Source organism: Choloepus didactylus, chromosome 1, assembly GCF_015220235.1.
Source record: "Choloepus didactylus isolate mChoDid1 chromosome 1, mChoDid1.pri, whole genome shotgun sequence".
In the NCBI taxonomy this organism is placed as follows: Eukaryota; Metazoa; Chordata; class Mammalia; order Pilosa; family Megalonychidae; genus Choloepus; species Choloepus didactylus.
In genome coordinates, this window is record NC_051307.1 from 247585871 (window position 1) to 247599517 (window position 13647).

The 13647-nt window shown below is 47.6% G+C and overlaps 1 protein-coding gene across 5 annotated transcripts in view; it reads left to right on the forward strand.

Moving 5' to 3' along the window:
- Positions 1 to 13647, forward strand: part of MGLL (monoglyceride lipase) — a 134796-nt gene that overhangs the window by 50552 nt on the left and 70597 nt on the right. The window lies entirely within an intron of this gene.

Here is a 13647-nt window from a genome sequence, read left to right on the forward strand (position 1 = left end):
CATAGAGATGGTTCCCATTTTGCTGACCAAGAGATCAAGATGGCGCAGTCAGTTGGGAAACGACTCTAGAATCAAAGCTCTCTCCAAGACTTAAGAAAGTAGGGAAAGAGATTGATTTGACAAATTCTGAGGAGAGAAGGGTATCAGAGTCACCGTGTATTCTTTTGTGTAGAATTTGCTTTAAATAAAGTGTAATATGGATAAAATTGGAAATATACACCCAATATTTGGAATAAAAAGACTCGACCATTATGGTATGAGAAGCTACTATGTGCTGGTTCTGTACAGGCTGTGGGAATATGGAAAAGACACAGAATTAGTTGCTGCCTCAAAGAACCCCAATACAATGAAGGAAACAGAGGTGCTTTCAAAGAAAATTAATGGAGGGGCTTATTCCAAGGGCTCTGATAGAAGAGTGCATGGAGTGGGGTTAGAGGAAGGAGGGAGCCAATTACACCTGAAAGAGTGGTAACTGGGAGTCTTCATAGAGGGCATGCCACCATGGCCTTGGATAAGTTACTAAACTTCACTGAGTGTCAGTTTCCCCTCCTGTAACTCTGAGTCATGTATCTACCTGATGAGCATTAAATGAATGCAGTAGCTGCTTGGAGAACCTGCTGGGCACTTAGTAGGTTCACAGTAACTGTCCACACTGCCTCTCTGCCAACCCACAGACTCCTTTTTCCTTCACCACAGATTGGACCCTGTCTTTGAGAATAGAAACCTTTTTTTTCTAGTTCCCTCAGATTAAATAGACAACTTCCACCTTTTCAGCAGAATGTCGTTCACACTTCCCAGTTTATTTTAATCTGAGAACAATTCAGCCTGTGGCGTGACCCTTCTTGTGGGACATTCATGCTGCAGAGGCAGCCTCTTTGTCGGCACGTGACGGCTTTGTTTTGATGATGTCTGGTTCTTTTACCCACTGTTGATTTTGTCTTTAGAGAAATGTAAAAAGTGATTGCTGCGGAAGCCACCACCACGTGAATGCTGAGTTATTCACGCCTGAATCAGGCACATTGTTTACTCAGCTTAGTTGAAGTGACACAAACTTGTAGCTCTTTTGAGGGCTGGAGCAAGTGTGCAGGCTGAATCCTGAATCATGAATTAGTGTTGGGGCTTTGAAAGCCAAGTGGATGCTTCTGGAAATCCAGTGCCATCTTTTCTGCTTTCGGTGCTGGTGCGCGGTTCGATAATTTGCCACCTGGTTGTCCTTCAAAAGAAATTCACCACAAGGGAGTGTTTATTTATTCCAAATTATTCATCTGGCTCCCAAGATGAAAATATTTAAGAGTTTCTGGTAAGAAGAAAACAGATATCACTCTATGGCTGTAGAAGAAGCCATTTCTGAAGTGTTTAAATGAGTCATTGCTTAGAGGAGAAAAAAGTCAAATTACTTATATGTGATGCTGTGTTAAATAAAAAAGAAAGATTGAATAATTCTGGGGAAGGATACTCTTCTCAACACCATGAGTGCTATTTGCTGTGATTCAGGAACTGCGAAAAGATGTACCTAATTATAATGTATGCATGGGTTATAACTGGAAGTAGAACAAAAACAGAATAGGCTCCAGTCAGCCCAGCTACTTACTAGCTGTGTGGCCCTGGGCAGGTGACCTGACCTCTCTGAACCTTTCATCTGCAGCAAGAGGATAATAAAAATCTCTACCTATCTCATAGGGTTAGCAGGAGGATTAAACGAGATATTCTGTGTGGAGCACTTAGCTTACTGCCAGGCTCTCACTCTCTACTCCATAAACACTGGCTATGATAGGGTGAGAGCTTATTGGTCTTAGAAAAACCTGAATTTGCCACCAGGCACAGCTTCGTATTAACAATTGTGGTTTGCAAATTTAAAAGGTGGATGTCAGATTACTTACCTCACAAAGTATTTATAAGAATTTTTGCAGGGCAAGATAATATTTGTTTTAAATTAATATTTATTAATAGTTACCGAACGCTTGATTGTCCATGCAAAGAGCTTTTTGAATGTTGCCCCATTTGGTCTTGATACTAGTAGATATGGTTACTGTTACAGCTGAGGGGAGCTTATGGGCACCCCCAAACACATACCTTATTCTCAACCACAGAGGCAACAATAAGTACCATTTTGGGCACTTAATTTGGGGCTGAGAGTCTCCCAGGCAGGTGCCATCCTTTATCTTATTTATTCCACAGAACAAATCAATTGCCTAGACTTTTAAAAAAACTTTTTATTTGAAATAATTTCAAATGTACAGGACAGTTGAAAAAAAAACAACAAAAAAAAACAAAAACAAAAAGCAAAAAAACCCCACAAAACTCAGAGAACTCCAGCATACCCCCAACCCTGACCCAGATCCACCAACTTTTTTAACATTTTGCCACATCTTCTATGTCATTCTATGATCCATTTATCTATCCATCTCTTTATTTACTTATCTATCTACAGTCTATCCATGCATCCCCCCATCCACCCATCCATCTATCCATCTATCCATCCATCCACCCATCTATCCATCCATCCATACACCTGTCCATCCATTCAACCATCCATCCATCCACCCGTTCATCCACCCACCTGTCCATCCATCCATCTACCCATCTATTCATCCATCCACCCACCCACCCATCCATCCATCCATCTACCCATCCATCCATCCATCCATCCACCCACCCACCCATCCATCCATCCATCTACCCATCCATCCATCCATCCATCCATCCACCCACCCATCCATCCATCCATCTACCCATCCATCCATCCACGCGTTCACCCACCCACCCATCCATCCATCCATCTACCCATCCACCCATCCATCCATCCATCCATCCACCCGCCCACCCATCCACACATCCATCCACCCATCCATCCATCCATCCATCCATCCACCCACCCATCCATCAACCCGTCCATTCCTCCATCTCTCCACCCATCCATCCATCCACCCATCTATCCAACCATCCATCCATCCAACTATCCATCTGTCCATCCATCCATCTACCCATCCACCCATCCACCCATCCACCTATCCATCCAATCATCCATCCATCCATCTGGCTCCTTATCTATTTATCTACTTAGCTATCTATGATTTCTATTTGGGAGTAGGTTGGATACATCATGCTCCCTGAACACTTTGACCTAGACATTTCTATGCCCATTCTCCAGACAAGGAGTTTATAAGAGCCCAGCTGGGATCCTTCCACTGACCATCTCTGTCCCCCAAAGCCTCATTCTTTGCCCTCCCAGGTTACTTATCCTGAGAATGAGACACAAATGTCTTTCCCTTAGGCCATCAGGGAAAACTTGACTTTATAGAGCAAGACCGTTTCCAAGGAGTTTGCTCTCTGTCCAAGTGTACATAAAGGAAAGTGTATTCTTTCTTCACATCCCCTCTTTATTATGTCAGAGGCCAGTCTTTGCATCTCTGGCTCTTCCCCCAGCTGTGGTCACTGGGAAGAGAGGGTAGGACAACCATCCTGGGCGAGGTATCCCATTAACCTCAGCAAACAGGCCTTGAGTGCCCACCCAAGAGGCCCTATGTGGGGACCAGAGATTCACAATATTGGGGTGGGGGGACAGCCGTGCCCTGGGAGAGAAGCATGGGTGAGCACATGAGAGAGCTTGGAGGGAGGGAAAATTAACTCCCCATATGGGCAGGAGCAAGAGGAGGGTACCAGGAGTCTATAGAGAAGGCAGCATTTGAGCTGAGACTTGAAATATAACTGGGACTTCCTGGGCAAAACAGAGACAGGAGATAGGGCACCCTGTGCCTCTGTTGCAAAGTCCCAAAGCTGAGCTTGGGAGAAGCAACAGACCCTAGCCTCATGCCACGTGGCTAGGACATGGTCACCGTGTGGCTGAAGAGAAGCATGGAGAGAAAGGAAGAAGCCTGGAGCCTTCTCCCTGGTGTTGATTTGATGTCTGAATAGAGATGGAGTTTGAGATGACCAAGAAAAGGAACAGATTCTGATGCCGAGTGTCACCTTCTCCTCATCCCACTTCCAATTTAGCCTCCCCAGACAACTGGGATCAGGGTACCAGGTAGGGGTTTAGCTGCTGTCAGTTTAATCAACTCCTCGCTTTCTCATTACCATCGTCAAGCAGCTTCTAGTCTCTGCAATCGCCAAGGGATTCGGGGAGCCCAGTTGGCATCTAGCCCCTCCTCAGAACACAGGGCTTTATGCAGATGCAGGAGGGCACTTTGAAGACCAATGGACATGCTCACGGCTAAGCTGCAGACCCCCAGAGGCCCAGGCCACCCCATAATGCCCCGGGCCCAGGTTCTAGGAACTCATCTGTGCTGGTCAACTGCCCCCTGAATTTTAGGTCTTAGCCTGAGCCCCACTCACATCTCTCAGCAGCTTTCCCTCTCCTTCACTTCCTCCTCCATGCTCCTGCAGCAATTTTCACTCACTTTAGGATAGCACTCTGCACACTGAGTATATTTAATTATCCGTTCATGCATTCACTTCCCTTGCTAGACTCTTGGCTCCTAGAGCATTGGAAATCATGTCCTTTTATAGTTTATTTTTTATTTTTTTTCTGTATCCATAGCACACGGCTGGTTCCCAAGGGGAGGATGTAATGACGTTTGTTGAAATAGGCTCGGTAGCTCCTTGAAGACAAGGTCCAGGTCTTCAACTTAACCCCCATTGCCGCCTGTAATTTTGGTCTGGGGGCAGACGCCCTCCCTGGCGTATTAAAAATCTGCTTTGGAGACCCTGTGCCTTCCTCCGGAGCCCTCTGGCTCCTTGCACACCTTTCTCTGGCCACACATGGGCACGCAGCACTGGAACACACTTGTCTCCTCTTCACACACCAGACACCTGCTATATTTAAACAATCTGCAAGGCCTTGTTTGGTAACAATTAACTTGGATTTTTTTTCCTGTCCACAAATTCTGACTATTTCCCCTGAAGGCATTCAAGCTGAGTGGATCGTCCGTCTGTTCCCAATTAGTGTGGCATGTGGTCTCTTCCAGGACTTCTAGCACATGCTGAAGTCCACGGGCCGCCGAGGGATGGGGAAGGGGTGGGATTCTGGAGCCGATCGCCTGGCTGCAAATCCCACCTCCTCCATTTACCCGGCTCTAAGACTCGAGTGGGGGCCTGAACCCTTGCTGCCTCAGTTTCCTCCCTGTGAAATGGAGATGGGGACAGCGGCACTTCAGCAGAGAGCTCCTGCGAGAACCACATGAGTTGACATTTGTCAAGGGTTTAGGAAGGGACCGGGACAGCGGGGGACCTCGTAAATGCATCTATGTGCATATATATAATCGATGCAAAAATAGCCCATTATAATTGCTATCATTTATTTTGCTCACTGGCAAAGCTCTGGGTCACAACAAAGAAGCAGAGAAAGTTTTACAGGGGAAAGGTTTTCTAGGTCCCTGGCGAATAGCAGCTTCCAGGATCAGGCTTGACAATTGCTGCTTCTCACCTTTTAAAATGACCATCCCAGATAGCTCTGGTTGCAGAAAAGGGAGCTGCTCAAAGGAACGTTGAAACAGGTAGGGTGGGGACTTGATCCCATTCAAACATGTCACTTGGAGGGGTCACTCTGCAGTACCCACCTCCAAATGCCGTAAGGGAGCAGCGAAGGCCACCTGCTAGCTGGCCGGGAAAGGCAGGCACGATGGCTATTTTGTGAGCCCAAGCCTCCCTGAAGTGGAAGCTCCAAAGGCATGTGACCAGGAAGTGGCTGGCCCACCGAAGGCTAAAAATAAACAGGCTGCAATCCGAGATGCTGTCAACTCTGCGGGGCCGGCTGCAAAAACGCCTCCTCCCCCACCCCTGGAGGTTCACCACTGTGGGGAGCCAGGACAGAGCTGTCCCAGTGGGGTTTGTCCTCAAACCAGAGAAAGCTCCTGGTGAGGGCAGACGAGGGGCTGCATAACGCCTCTCCAGCAGCATTTTTGTAAAATTTATACATTGCTGACTTGGAAACAATAAATAACTTATTGCATTTTCATGCCACCCTGTCCAAGGGTTTTCCCACCTAGGATTTCACTTCATTTTCTGCAGGTTGCTTCCAAGGCAGGTAAAGCAAATGGATGAGCCAGGATCAGAGTTCCAAATTCCAACTGCATTAAGCTGCACTCTCGGTTTATCTGGATCTCTCTCTTGTTAGTAGTTGAAGGAAAAATTAAAAGGCAGCCCGAGATCCCAAACCTTCCGGGCATGGGCTGCTCAGATGCAGTTGGATCTCACTGGCAAGTGCCCCGGGGGTGTCACACATATTTGGTGCCTGCCTGGACATGTCCAGAATGAAGATCTCTGCTCGTTACGGCCAGGCAAGCCAGTGGCCCTGAGAGCAGATGGTCCAGGCAGGTGGAGTGAGCCAACAGAACCCGTGGGGACCCCGACAGCCCCAGGAGCTGGCAGAGAGCTCCGAGTGCAACTGCCTGTGTTCTCATCCCAGCTCTGCCGGGGACTAGCTGTGTGGCCCAAATTCTCTGTGCCTCCCTTTCCTAGTCTGCAAAATGATGACACCCCCTCAGTCCCTTGCAGCATCTCTCCCCCCACCCTAAACCAAACCACCAAACCCTACAACGCAGCTCTAAGGAAACCCTGGAAGAAGCAGGGTTGCTGGGTGGCCCGGTTGTCTGCCCTACCCAGCAAACCCACCCTGGGTCCCCTCTCAGCACAGTCAGCCTCGGAACAGTCTGGTGTGTGTGCATCCCCCCCCGACCCCCCACTGTTCCCTCTCCCCCCCTCCTAAACTGTTAAGTGCTCTGGAACCAGCGACCGACCAAGACTTGTCAATGTCTGCAACCCGCCCGGTAGCCAGCACATAATAGGTGCTCAGTGAATGTTTGCCAACTTGCGAGGCAGTTGGCAGAAATGACACTTTCTCTCGGTTTACCCAAGTTCAGGTTCGTGCATCGCTTTTGTGTGTCTATCATGTTTGGACCTGAGGAAGAGCCCTGTTTAAAGAAAATCAAGTAGCCTTTTTCTCCATCTGGGCAAATACTTAGTTTGTGGGCCAGACATTTTTTCTTTTCAAGGATCATCCCCACTGAATCCATATAGCAATACGACGAGCCAGGTGCCCTCGTTGGGGAAGCCAGCTCAGATACGTCAAGTAACTTGCCCAAGGCTGCCCAGCCATGGGGCAGCAGAGTAAGATTCAAATCCCCATACTCTTCGCCCTTGCTGTGATTTTAACTTTTGGGAAACCGCTGCAGCCTCTGTCTGACCAGTGATGGCCCTTTGCAGGGCTGTGCCTCAGAGGGGCCTGGCTTGGAAGCCTGGGGTTCCTGCCCCATGGACATCCCACCCCAAGAGAGGACGGAAGGGCCCATACAGCTCCAGAAATAGCTCACCCTGTGTGTTCTGTCAGGGGATGCAGTGCCAGCTCCCCCACCGTGTGCCTGTTGCCAAGGCTCCAGCTTTCCAAGGTGGTACCTGAACCCAGCCAAGCAGTAGAGACCGAGTCAGGGGTAGATGCATGGTTTCCCCCCATTCCACTGCACCTCACACAATCAGAGAGAGACAGCACCACGTGCCCTGGAGGTAACTGCCTCCTGCCAGTCCTGGAGAGGCTAGCAGTTTGCAGCTGTCAGATCGAGCTCTGCCCAGGGCCTCTTGTTACACGGCTCTCTCTGCCCAATGGAGGATGACTCGGGTCTAGGGCCTGGCCTCGCCATTTGCCACCATGTGGCTGGGACAAGTCCCTTTACATTCGGAGCTTCGATTCCCTCATCCGAGCAATGCATGTGTAAAATAGAAGCCGGCACATCTCAGCATCCGATACCCGCCTGGCGCCGAGTGACTCCGCCCCTCCAACGAGCTGGTTGTTCAGTTGAAAGCTTGCCTGTTCACCACACAGCCCTCTCTGCGGTTCCTCTTGTTGCTTGTCTCCAACACAGCAGACCAAGCCGTCCAAGCAGGACGGTCAGCGTGAGAGGATGGAGGCCAGCTGCTCCTTTCCCCGGCGTTAAGGAGGAGCACTTGATCATTTCAGTGCCGTGATAATAATGATTTCTCGCCCCAGTTGTTTTGCCAGATGTCACCAGATCAGGAAAACCGCTTAGAGGGTTTATTCAGTGGAAACTTTCTCTCTTACCCAGAAAGGAGAAGAATCAGCCTTGGCTTTCATGGGAAGGCCAAAGGGACAGATTCCGAAGGCCTCGGGTGGAGAGGGAGGGAGGGAAGCGTGGGCTGTTCCCAAGCAGGCGTGGGCTCCTGGTTGGGCCCCAGGTCTCTCCTTGTTCTTTCAAGCTGAGCCAAGGACCAAGTGCTCGGAGCATCTCTATAAGGTGGTGCCAATTCCATGAACTCAAGGCTCTCTTGCTTGCCCTGGACCGCGGTTTCCAAGCAGGACATGCACCTGCAAAGGTGCCAGGGTATCATGAGAACATGTGTAGACAGATTTCTAGAAAACCTTAGGGGATGGCAAAAATCCTTCTCAAACCCATGACTCGAAAGGGAGCTGAACTAACCTTCATTGAGCACCTACTGTGTACCAGGCAAATTGCTGTGAGCTTCTGTTGCACAGCCGTGAGCAGTGTGGGAGCCAAGCAGAACCGGGCAATTACCTTCTTCCTGTGCATTTTAGCTGCCAGAGTCACCAGATCAGGGAGTTGGTTTACAACGATGCAATCTGTTAGAAATAGCTGCCAGGAACCTCCTAAATCATCCTTACCTGCAAGGATAACGTTTACAACCTCTAGCTTGTGCCTTTCTGCACATTTTCAAGAATGATGTTTCCCCCCCATTAGCAGCTTGTCATTGATGTGATAAATCAACTGGTTTTCCCGTTTTGCTGTAAAATGTATCTGACTTTTGAAAGGCCTTTTTAAAGAGCAAGAGAGAAAAGAAAATTGTAGATGACTTTTCCCATCCTCCTCACGCGGTACAGCAGAATTGCTAAGAAAAGAGATTGACGCTTTGCTTTTCAGACCTGACAATGGGATGCACTGGAAGAAAAAGGCTGGCTACATGTCTAATTACACGAGACAGCGTGAGGTTGCTCTAGGGGGGCCAAGTAAACCTGGCTTTAGGTCTAGCTCAGCGAACTTCTTGCTGTTGACTTTTTTGCATGTTCCTTCAAGTCTCTAGATTCATTCATTGATTCCTTCATTCATGCTTTCACTTACTGAGCACCTGCCAGAGGCGCAGGAGATACAGCTGGAACAAAAGAGTTAAAATGAAACGCCCTGCTCTTGTGGAGATACAGGCAGTCAGCAGAAATGATTGACTGTAGAGCATGTCTCATGATGAAAAGTGCCATGGAGAAAAATAAAACAGGGGAGGGTCAGGGTATGTCAGGTGAGATGGGGGAGGGGGATTGCCATTCTAAATAAGCAGATAGAAAGTGGCATTTGAGCAAAGACCTAAGGGAGGTGAGGGTGAGAGCCACACAGGTGTTTGGGGGAGGAGTTGTTCCATGCAAAGGCCCTGGGGTAGAAGTGTGCCTGGCTCATTAGGGGAACAGCCAGGAGGCTGGGGGTAGAGTGAGAGAAGGAGAAAGGGGTGGAGATGAGGCCAGAGGCAACAGGGAGCCAGATCCTGGGGGACCCCATGAGTCTCAGTCTGCAAAATAGGAATAAAAGACTTCATGTAGCTGTCATCCAGATTTGATGGGATAACATACACAAAGTACCTTCACATATGGTAAGGGCTCAACAAATGTGAGCAAACGTGAGTCCCTTTCCTATAGTAAAAGTGAAAATTGGCCAGCTCTCTGTTTACAAGGTGTCAATAACACTTGCTAAGCACAGCTGAGTCCGGGGTGATCCTGCACTTTGATTTGTATCTATCTTAGTTGGGGTCGAGGTGTGTTCTCTCATTAGCATGTCCCTCGAGCTTCATGACACAGTCACAATTTCCTTAGCTGTCCCATGAGTTTCTTTCTCTGGAGGGCTCAGGTCCTCTGGCAAACTATAAGACAATAACTGCTAGCTTGCAACTGGGCATCCAGCCAACTTCAGTGATCCCTAAAACTGAAGTTCCGAAGCTCAAATGTAAACTCACTGAGGGCAGAAACCAGGTCTTTGAATAAAGAAGCATACATATCCCAATGCCTACCACAGTTTCTAGCAAACTGTAACAATCAATATTTGTGAATCAGTCAGCGATTGCCAAATAATGTCACATAACAAAGCACCCCAAAACTCATCAGCTTAAAACAGATGCTCTAGGCTGGGGTTGGCTGGGCTTAGCTCCAGCCCTAGGTTTGATCCAGTTCTCTCCACACATCCCTCATCCTGCTTTGTGCCAGTGGACTAGCCAAATTATGTTCTTTTCATGGTACTGAGAGGAGACAAAAGGACAATGAAACCATGTGATGCTTTTTAAACCTAGGCTCAGCGCTCATCGCTGTTGCCTGTATTTTGTGGGCCAAAGCAAGTCACATGACCAAGTCCATTAACAGGGTGGGGAAACCTGTTCCTCATCTGGGGGGAGGAACTGCAATGTCATGTGGCAAAGGGCATGAGTACAGGGAGGGGCATAAAGCACTGGGGAAAAATGTAGTCTGCATCTAGTTGTTGACTTGGCGGTTTTCCTGGAAAAGACCTAGTGCCCACCTGCTGTAACCTAGGCCAGCATTTCTCAAAGGGTGGAACCCCAGGTGATTTTAGATAGTACATAGGCAATCACTCTTTATTTCAAATGCTGTGCATTTATTTTATGACTTCTTTATCAGTTAAGAATCGAGTTTGGCTGCTAGAAGTAGAGACCGGTTGTAACATGGTTTAAACAAGAAAAAAATTTATTTCTCTCTCACCAAAAAATACTCTAGAGATGGTTCAGGCTATGGAATGATGGCTCCATTGTGTTATCAAGAAACCGGATCTGCCGGTTTGGATGTATTATGTCCCCCAAAAAGCCATATTCTTTAATACAGTCTTGTAGGGGCAGACGTATTGTGTTGGAACCTTCTGATTGAGTGTTCCATGGAGATGTGACCCACCTAACTGTGGATAATACCTTTGACTAGACTATTTCCCTGGAGGTGTGCCCCCCTCCCCCATTTAATGAGGGCCTTGAGTAGTTTACTAAAGCCCTATAAAAGCTCGCAAACAGAAGGACCTCCGGGCAGCTGCAGCTTAGAGAGGCATTTTGGCGAATGCCATTTTGAAATGCAACCCAGGAGCAAGCAGATGCCAGCCATGTGCCTTCACAGCTAACAGAGGTGTTCCAGATGCCATCGGTGTTCTTCAGTGAAGGTACCCTACTGTTGATGCTGTTGTTTGGACGTTTGCCTGGCCATAGACTGTAACTTTGTAACCAAATAACCCCCCTTAATAGAAGCCAATCCATTTCTGGTATTTTGCATAATGGCAGCATTAGCAAACCAGAACACTGGCTTTCTTCTGTGTGCTCTACCACCCTTAGAGTGTCCATCCTCAAGTCTCCCTCATGGCCCAATATGGCTGCTGGGGCTCCCACCATCACATCACATCCATACTTCAGACATCAGAAACAATACCTGTCTTCCTTTTAAGAAAGCCCCTCTGAAAACATGGTGAGAGGGATAATGCCTCACTAATATGGACTAACTACAATATGTAAACTCAGAATTGAATCTTAGAACATAGCCTAACGTGGACACAATAATTGTAATAGTCCCTAGATTGTAAGCTCTTACAGCAGTTAACTCTATCCCTGAATTGTAAGGCCTATCTCTAAACTTTAAGATGCTGATCCCCTAGTGTATGTTGTCACAAACATTAGGACTGGCAGTTTGATGTGCTGAGCCCTCAAGCATGGGACTTGCCCTTATGAAGCTCATTACCACAAAGGAAAGTCTAAAGTTGTATGTAATGGTGCCTAAGAGTCTCCCCCTGAGTACCTCTTTGTTGCTCAGATGTGGCCCTCTCTCTCTCTAACTGAGCCATCTCGACAGGTGAACTCGCTGCCCTCCCCCCTACGTGGGACCCAACTCCCAGGGTTGTAAATCTCCCTGGCAACGCAGACTATGACTCCCGGGGATGAATGTGGACCCGGCATCGTGGGACTGAGAGTATCTTCTTGACCAAAAGGGGGATGCAAAATGAGACAAAACAGTTTCAGTGGCTGAGAGATTCCAAATGGAGTCGAGAGGTCACTCTGGTGGACATTCTTATGCACTATATAGATAACACCTTTTAGGCTTTAATGTATTGGAATAGCTAGAAGTAAATACCTGAAACTACCAAACTCCAACCCAGCAGTCTGGACTCCTGAAGACAATTATATAATAATGTAGATTACAAGGGGTGACAGTGTGATTGTGAAGACCTTGTGGATCACACCCCCTTTATCTAGTGTATGGATGAGTGGAGGAATGGGGATAAAAACTAAAGGACAAATGGGGTGGGATGGGGGGATGATTTGGGTGTTTTTTTCACTTTTATTTTTTATTCTTGTTCTGGTTCTTTCTGATGTAAGGAAAATGTTCAGAGATAGACTGTGGTGATGAACGCATAACTATGTTATCATACTGTGAACAGTGGATTGTATATCATGGATGATTATATGGTGTGTGAATGTATTTCAATAAAACTGAATTTAATTAAAAAAAAAAAAAAAAAAAAAAAGAAAGCCCCTCTGGCAGTTCCTTCTATCAACTTCCTCATTTAATCTCAGTGACTAAAACTTAGTTACACGGTCATACCTGATTACAGGAGAAGCTGGGAGACACAGTGCTTTAGCTCGGCATATTGCCAATCTAAATAAACCAGGTTTAAGTTACTTAGGAGAGGGAGAGAGTGAACACTGGGTAGGCAGATAGCAGTATCCGCCAGTTACTCTCTGCTTATGGGAGGTGACTGGTTTTCCATGATTACTAGTGACAGAACGTTTCTTTGATAAATACATTGATTTCTTTTAAAAGGTGAGTCAGCATAAAAAAAATTGCAAAAGTGGTCCCTGGGACCGAAGGTTGGGCACCTCTGACTCCTGTGAATGAGGTTTGGGGGGCAGCAGAAAGTTTGAGGCATTTTCTGGGGCCCCAAGCTTGGGTCCCCTCAGTTCTGGGGGTTCAAAGCAACAGTGAGACATCCATTCAAATCCGCCAGTGTTCCCGGCCAGGCTGACTCATGCCAACAACACGTGGCCTGCCCCTCGGGACCGAACACGGCATCAAATGCCTTCCCACGTGCACACACTCAGAAGCAGGTATCTCTGCTTTTCCTTTCTCATAACAATATCCTTTGACATTCACCTGGCATTCCGTGTCCCTCCCACATGCGGGAAATAACTGCGACGGAATGGCGGGGAAGGGGGCTGAGACCCCGGAAGACGGGCGGGGCAGAGTGACATTCTAGTCTAGCCTCTCCAAAACTACCAGCAAGGATGGAAACCTTTTTCTTTTCTTAAACAGCCCCTTCCCCCTTTCACAGAGAACTCTGCATCTGGCCAATGTGAACCCAATTTTGACTTTGACTTCTCCCTGATTTCCAGGTCATGGTGGCTAATGAGAAGTGAAATTGTTTGAATTACAGTTTTATCTTCTCCTTTTCTGTCCAAGATTGAGCAACTTCTGGGGCATCCCTGGGTTTAGACAAGTGTGTGTTGGCTAAAAGGGCAGCCCCCTGCCCCCCACCTCAGTCTGAGAGGGTCTTTTTTGAGTGTGGCCCCCCCTAGATACCGTGGCTGGGGTGACTGTGCAAACTAGTATATCGGTGTTTAATGATTTGGAGAAACCAACACACACACACACACAAGCAAACA